Below are 6446 nucleotides of genomic sequence, written 5' to 3'. Positions count from 1 at the left end.
TGATTCTCTTTTTGTATTCTGAATCATGACAGATTTTCTTTTAGATGAATGTATTGTCAATTAGAAACTTGAAAACCAATTTGAAAATTTTAAAACTATTCATTTGAATACTAAGTGATAATAATGCAAAAAATTAAAAAAAGTTTTAAAAAAAAATGTTTTGCTAATTAACACTATGAACAGGAAATTTTTGATCTTTATATTCTAAAATTTTTTGCTATATTTTTTCCTCCACCTCTCTAAATGTGTGTAATAGAATTTAAACTTTACGGGTCTATTGTATGATATTTGGATTATGTGAATGTTCATAATTGTCACCACTCAAATAAGTTTTGTAATGGGTTTGTAAGCAAGTCATCTTCCAAATACAACTAATCAAGATTCTACAAATAACAAAATTGGGGAATATACAACTCTTTCATGTCATTTCATAATTAGTATGCATTTGACAATAAACAGAAGAAAAATACAAATTACATCATGCTAAATTTATCATGGTCCATCCGAACAGATTTGATTACAAGGGAAGAAGTATATTGTTCATCATCAATGACAATGCTTTCAGTGCGTCCTATCATCAGTCCTTTCTAGCAACACCAATAATTGCTCCAACTTCAGTCTTTCCTATTGCAAATCAGCATAAAGAAATAACACAAGTTAATAAACAAAAGTGGGTCTAGAAATGGACTTACATCTAATTACGAACATCAAGTTTAGATTGAATTAAAACTCAAATTCAAATTGACTCAACCAGAACCACTTTTTCTTAATTAAAGTGACATACATATGAAATCAACCAATGGATAATTCAAGATAATATAGGATACTAAGGTATGCAGACTTTGGAAAATTTTATCGAAAAGAAAGTTAAACAGAGCAAATACATCAATTTGTCCACCAAAATTTCAAGAAAAAAAATTATACATACTTAATACACACAGAAGATTTTATTAGAATTTTGCCCCCTGGCCCTAACATAGATCTGGCAATGGAGATGCCATTGTTTTAGTAACAAAGCACAGGGGTTGTCATTGTAATTTATCCTTTAGGCAAGACCCTTGTCAATTCACAAAGTACAAAGAGGTGCACATTACTGCTCAAAATAGTACATCTCTCTCAAGCCCAATTCATCAGTATGGCATTTGGATAGCCCCTAGAACGAGTTCAAATGCTCTGGTCTATTGAACATAGCAAAGTCCCCACTCCTCCTCCCCACCCAAATAGTACATTCATTTTGTTTCTCATAGCATTTGGAAGGACCATTAACTATAAATTTCAAAATTAATGAAAATTTGATACAAGAAATGGAAATGATAGCGAACATTAATTATTTTGTGATGACTGCTACTCCTATTTTGATAATGGACTGGTGCCTCCAAATGCTATGGAATATGATATGGATTCATTTGATTCCAGGAAAGCCCAAAACCATTTATGAGCATAACTTATCAAGCAAAGATCTTAATGCACACATAATATATAATTTATTTATGTAAGAACTTCGAGATACTAACTAAATAAACCCTATCAAAAGAACAAACACAGCAGCCAAGACCAGGAATAAAATACAAAGAAAAACCCCAAAAAGTTTCATCCTAAAAAAAATCATGATTTGAAACCCAAACAAAATTAGTTGGAACAAGAAAACAAGATTCTCATAATAGACAAATCAGATTTGTTTAGGGCTGAACTTAACCACTTTGGAATCCAATCAAAACGCACCAAGGTACCAAAATACAGCAAAACCCATACCAAAGCAAGTGACTAACGTCCAAAAAACCAAACCCATCAAAATTTCGAAACCTAAGAGATAACTAATCAAACAATAAAGGATTAATCGGAACAAACCATAGTATTTGGGTGCGTGGGCACCGGCTCAGAACGACGTTGCGGCGGCACCAACGGCGGGGAGGAGCTCTATTGGTCAGAGTAGAGGAGGCGTTGGTGCTGGTACTTTTTTCTCCAGGTAAGGGCATCTGAACACGTTCTAATTGGTGATTTTGGTTTTATTTGGGATACAATCTCGTGTGATAGAGTGTACTGAGGCATCATTGAATATCTGACTTGGCAGCTCTCATTGGTGCCGTAAAACCTCACTTTTCTGCCAGCTCTGGAGTCCGGACAGAACGTTTTCTCTTCCCATAATTCATTATGAATAGATTAATATCACCTAATAGTTGTGTCTTTTCATTTTTCAATTGGTACCTTTTTGGTCAATAAGCACTTTTTCATTTAATAGGTACATTTTTGTATATACATATATCTATATATATATATATATATTTATTTATATATACACAACACAAATATTTATATAAATAAAAATATATATATATATACACACAACACAAACTAAACTAGATACGCAACATTTGGTCTCTTATTCCTTCCCACAAAAAACTAATAAATAAAACAACATTACTTTCTTTTGATTAACTATAAAACTTTGTCCTATTTCTTTCAATATCAATTTTTTTATATTTAAATTTCATGCATTTTTGCTTACTACTCCAACTAAAAAATAATGGCTTTTATTATTTATTTTTTTTCTTCCTAAAACTCATTCAATAACTATTTTCGTGCATTGTACAGATTAGCTACTAGTTATACATACAACCCAATGTGTCCTTATATAGAATTTGAATGAACATTGCTGGTTTAACATCGTCAAAGTTTTGAGCATAATAAATAAATACAAGCAACCTTTCATGTTTGAGGATTGTGGGTGCAAGCGCCCTCGATGGTGTGGTGTCATCCTCGCAATGGGTGAGTACGCATTGGTCTAAGGTGGACCATGGTGAAGAAAAACGGAGTCACCTCCTAGATTAGGTCTAGGAATCATATATTAACGCCTTTCGTGGAAGGGCTAATCTACTACCAGAGCACATGTCTGGAATTTAAGTATGGGGATGGGAAGGTGTTAGGCACCTAATCTTATCCGACCTATGGGTCGGCTTCCACTCATTGTGTTCCACATCTTAACCCCATTAAAGACACACTCAATATTGTTATTCTAACTCACACACACCTTAGCATGCATCTAATGCAAGAAAACATGGCATATTCATCCCAAAACTAATCATTCGTCTATTATGGCATTTAGACACTCATTTCCCAAGGGCAGAAACATCACATGGCATAATCAAACAAACATGTCAAAGGCATCCAAACATCAAAGAGATGGTATTCAAACAAACATGTTCATGTTCATGTTCATATTCAAAAGCGATGCATGTCCATGTGAATGCATGACTTACCTCATTACATCACAATACCTATGCATCAATGCATGTTCATAATATATGCATGTTCATGGTAATCAAACAAATCAAAACCCTAATTAGCAAAAAAAGGTAAACAAACAAAGCAAAGCAAAACAGAGAAGCAGAGGCTTAAAGATATGAAAAACAAATTCAAATATAGGCTTACAGCATGAATAAAACAAAGAAAATAGAAGAAAAAGAGACGAATTAGAGTTTCTGGGCATGAGTATGCGTGCGCATACATAGAGCATGCCTACACAGCCCAGTTGTATGCGTATGCATACTTTGAGTATGCATACACATGCAGTAAGCATGTGCATACATACATGTCCTAAACCCTAACCCAGAAAGTAAGAACACTACATAAGCAGAAACTAAAACCTAACAACCTAACATGCGTAACACGAAAAAGCAAAGTAAACCTAAACTACACAGGCATGTTAAAGCATATATAAAACAAATAAAACACACAAAGCAAGAATTAAAACAAGAGGAAAACAAAGACAAAGCTTAGAACCTTTACCTCTAAACAAAGGCTCTTTAGCTTGATTTTGACCGTTCCCTTCAATCAATCTAGTTAAAACCAAACAAAATTAGTTAGTAAACCTTTGAAACTCAAAGATCAAGACCGAAAAAGGTCTCAATCAGAAAAATATTGACTTGAGGATGTTTTGTGAACAACTTATGTGAATCTTACGTGTTTTTCATTCACTATTTTTTAGCGAATCTTATGTGTTTTACCATCGTAATTTGTCCTTCTTTGAAAATCCACCATTTCAAGCTTTATATAGTTGAAAACAGGGGTTCAGGGCGGCTTTCAAACGATGTGGGATTCGTTCCAAATCAAGTTTTAATGCAGAAAACCTTTCCTTTCTAGTTTCTTGAACTATAGCATGCGCACGCATGTTCGTGTATGCCTACGCATGCCCTAGGGTTTCCGTGGTTTTTATTTTCCAAAAATTTTGTTTAGTCCAAAAAAGAGAGTTATATTTTTCTAAAAACACTTCCTCAAGTCAATTTCTATCTGTTTGGGCCTTAAACCAACCTTGAGCTTTAGAATTCCAATATCATTGAGGAACGAGGGCCAAAGTCGTTAGGGGTATAAAATGTAATGTCTACAAAGACAACAAGGAAAATTGTGATAGATAACATTTTTATTAACATTAATCACTTCATAAGGTGTTATTGATCGGATTCAGTTCAATGTATGCACTTGTTACATTTCACCCATTTGTCTGCTTAAGGTCACTACTTAATGACAGAGTAAATCATCTTACCGTATAGTAGCACAACGAGCGTAGATTCTAGTGGTAATATTCAATTAATATCCGTGACCTAGAATAATTTTGTAGTCTATGAAAAATCATTATTCCTTGCCTTTAGTTCCTTAACCATCCTCATGATTTTTCTACAGAAATGATATCACATGCCACATTTAAGTAATGAAAATACCCACAATAATCATGCATGTGAAAATGTAATTTATTATCACTGAAAAAATTCATATAATTGGGGGCACATAATTCTAATATATAAAATATTGTTAGAATCCTAGTGTCCTACATGGATTAAGTGTTTCACATGATCCTAGTGTCCCACATAAATTAAGTGTAAACTTAACAATGTATATATAAAGAACAAAGTTTCTCTCCAAACTAGTTTGGAGAGAAACCCTACAAACTCATCATATATATTTATATTGAATGTGAATTTTTGAAATCTAACCGTTAGATTGCATGTTCTTATTACATTCTTAATGCTTACAAAATTTTAAGAAAATCAAAAATCAATTGCTATGTCATCAAATAAATGTTATAATTTCAAATTTTTGTAATCAAAAGTTGTATATCAAAAATAAATTAATTGATCAAATAGTAAATAATATTCGATTTGAACGAAATTTGATATGCATGTTAAAAATATAAGGAACATAAAATTCAACGGTTAGATTTTCAAAATTCACACTCAGAAAAGAAATATATGAGAAGTTTGAAGAATTTCTCTTCAAACTAGTTTGGGGAGAAACTTTGTTCATATATAAGCTCTTAGGCACCCTCCTCTTGCAAGCTAGTTTTTAAGGGTAAGTTCTACCTATAGGTTTGGGCTAAAATGGGCATTTGTCCATTTCATCAAAACTTTCCAGCAAAATGCCATTGTTTTAAACTAAATTTTCTAAAAATCGAGTTATATGAAATCAAACTTAAAAGGTGTAACTCGAGTTCCATGTAAAATTTCTCCTATTACTCGATTTTTCATCAAATCGAGTTTTTCATTGAAACTCGATTTTCTAAAAATCGAGTAGAAAATCGAGTTTCAAAACAGAGACATTTTGCTAAATAGTTTCAAAATAGAGACATTTTGCTACATTTTTTGAGCAAAAGGGGCAAATGCCCATTTTGGCCCATAGGTTTGTATTAAACATGAAATAAGGTTAACTAAATAGTAATTAGTATTGTAAGGTTGAATTTAATCAACCATTTAATTGGCTTTATTCTGTGACCAATTTGCTTGTAATTTAGCACTTAGCAACCTTGTATTTAGGTGGGAAAATTGTAAGGGTAGTGTGTGAGAAGTTGTGAAGAAAAGCTCAAGAGTGTGCAAGAAAAACAGAGGTTCGCGGCTAGGGCTCGCGGGTGGATCGCGACTGGCAAGCCGCCAAAAGCTGGCACGTGAGAGGCACACTGGGAAGCTGAAGGGTCGCGCCAGCTGTCACGCTATAGGACAAAACCAGGCCGTTATGTCGTGACTTGAACTCGCGACTTGGACAAGCCGCGAGACCAAGTCGCCAACTTGCCCTGTTTGACAAAAACTGACGTTTTGCATTCCCTTCTCACCCTACTATATATACACCCTTATACCCATCATATTGAAAAAGCTTCCAGAGAGAATTTTGTGAGAGAAAACCCTAGAGAAAAACAAGATTGCCTCATCCCCAATCTTCATCTAAAGAGACTCTACAAATTCCTCTACTCTCTTCCTCTCCATTGTCATACCCTTGAGAGGTTATTTACCAAACCCTTATCTCACCACACCCACGTCTGTGAGAAGGTCCATTTGGTGCTTAGGGAAGCAGTTTGGGAAGGAACCAATATACATTGGTTGATGCTATGGTCAAGTAGCGGAATCCGGCAAGCTAAAGAAGAAATAGGTTCGGCGTAATCTCGTTGGAGCAAGAAGCTTGGA

At 34.1% G+C, this 6446-nt stretch overlaps 1 long non-coding RNA gene across 1 annotated transcript; it reads right to left on the bottom strand.

The window, feature by feature from the left end:
• Positions 1-398: 398 nt before the first annotated feature.
• LOC112023682 (uncharacterized) lies at positions 399-2218 on the bottom strand. Its single transcript, XR_002884051.2, has 2 exons — positions 1849-2218; positions 399-624 (listed from the first exon to the last, which is right to left on the bottom strand). It is a non-coding gene; the product is annotated as an uncharacterized LOC112023682 (long non-coding RNA).
• Positions 2219-6446: the final 4228 nt, after the last annotated feature.

The sequence above is a fragment of the Quercus suber genome, unplaced genomic scaffold, assembly GCF_002906115.3.
Source record: "Quercus suber isolate HL8 unplaced genomic scaffold, Cork oak 2.0 scaffold_841, whole genome shotgun sequence".
NCBI lineage: Eukaryota > Viridiplantae > Streptophyta > Magnoliopsida > Fagales > Fagaceae > Quercus > Quercus suber.
This window is presented reverse-complemented; position numbering and strand designations above follow the sequence as displayed.